This window comes from Brassica oleracea, chromosome C1 (genome assembly GCF_000695525.1).
Source record: "Brassica oleracea var. oleracea cultivar TO1000 chromosome C1, BOL, whole genome shotgun sequence".
Lineage (NCBI taxonomy): Eukaryota > Viridiplantae > Streptophyta > Magnoliopsida > Brassicales > Brassicaceae > Brassica > Brassica oleracea.
In genome coordinates, this window is record NC_027748.1 from 6,340,063 (window position 1) to 6,341,930 (window position 1,868).

The window sequence follows — 1,868 nt, forward strand, 5'->3', positions numbered from 1 at the left end:
TGTTAGCAAATGAGCATTCATCTAGACATAGAGCTTGCTTAGAATTGTGTCTAGGCTTTTAGTGTACTTTGCCAAAGACATTTGTTGTTAAAAGTGCTAAGATAGCTAATAGACTTGTTAGTAATGATTGCTTTCATATTATTCAACCAAAGATTTAGGAGCCTTGAAAACTCCTAACATCATAGTAATGTGTAGATTTTGATTTCTACAGGTTTTAGATTTATAGTAGTGTGTAGATTTCGATTTCTACAGGTTTTAGATTTATAGTTGTGTGTAGATTCCAGATTCTACAGATTTTAGAATGAGAGGTTAAACGCGAAATGTGTTTTCTAAATATATTTAGATTACTATTATTTACATGGATCACGTATTCTAAACATATTAGATTCAATGAAAAAAGTGGACTACATTTTCTAATGTGTAGAATGTCAATTCTACTTTTTGTAGAACAAAATATGAAATTACTATTTAAATACTTTTAGAATTATAGAAAAATACCAATAAGTTGATATAAGTATTTTATCATTTGTTACTATTTTTTGAATTTTTTTTTGTTTGTAAAACTATTTATTTGATTTATTTTTAAAAATATTAAATGGTATTAGAGGAAAAAGTGGTATAAAAAAAAAGAAATTAGCTTAATATGATATAGTTATCATTTTTTGGTCTAAAAAAACAATTTTCTCTATTTTCTTTAGCAAAAAAAAAGTATACCCTTACGTAGTTAATAATTAATTTTACCAAAAGAGAAGTCACGAGATAGTGTTTATAGTTTAAGGAAAAAGGGAAGTGTTATTTTTGATACAGAATTATTTTGATTCACTTATCATTAGTTCTTTGATTATTCTTTGATTTAGTTAGTTCACAAAATAAAATTGCAGATATATACAAATCAGTAGTGGCATCCCCGATCCGATAAGTTTTGTCCTCGCAAACTAGATAAAATTCCTAGAAAGTATTATTCTCTCTGTTTCATATTAACTGTCATTTTGACCTTGTGCACACGGATTAATGAAACAATTAATTTTGTATATTTCTTATATAAAAACATAGTTACCTATACATCTAATCATATTTTAGTCAATAGAAAAATAAGTTACTGCATAAAATTAATAAATTTTGCATTGAAAATCAAAATGACACTTATTTTGTAACGGAAAAATTTCTCTACAGCAATACTTAATATGAAACGGATAGAGAATTAAGCTATCGGGTTCATTGAAAAGAACAAAATTACATGATTTCAAATATATACAACGTACACGATGTATCTATATGTGTGTGTGAATGTGATGTGAGGAAAAAGAAGAGCAGCTGAGCAGGTAAAGGATTCAGAGGTATGGGGTTTGCTTGAAGTTGGAGATATCCTTTTAAATCATTTATTAAACTCTTCGTGCTTCCCTACGAAGTCTCCACAAATTTTAGGTGTACTTCCCAGATATTTTGTCTTTATTTAGTTTATTAATACAGTTACTTTTATATGACTACATAAAAAAAATTTAGACTACATAAAAACATACTTCTTTCCTTTCGTATTAAGTGTCGTTATAGAGAAAAAATTTTATTGTAAAATATGTGTTGTTTTAGCATTTTAATGCAGAATTTATTAATTTTATCTTTTAATTTATTTTTCTATTAGTTGAAATATGGTTAAGTGTAGAAAATATATATTGATGTTTTTTATGTAGAAAATGAAAAATTAAATTATTATTTTTAATCTGTATATACAAATCTAAAATGACACTTAATATGAAACAGAAATAATAGTTATTAATGGTTCAAAATGTTTTTTTGTCAATAGTTATACGAGTTTGTTAAGATAAATTGATGTATTTAAGTAAAAAAAAATCATTTCCGCACCTAAGAAG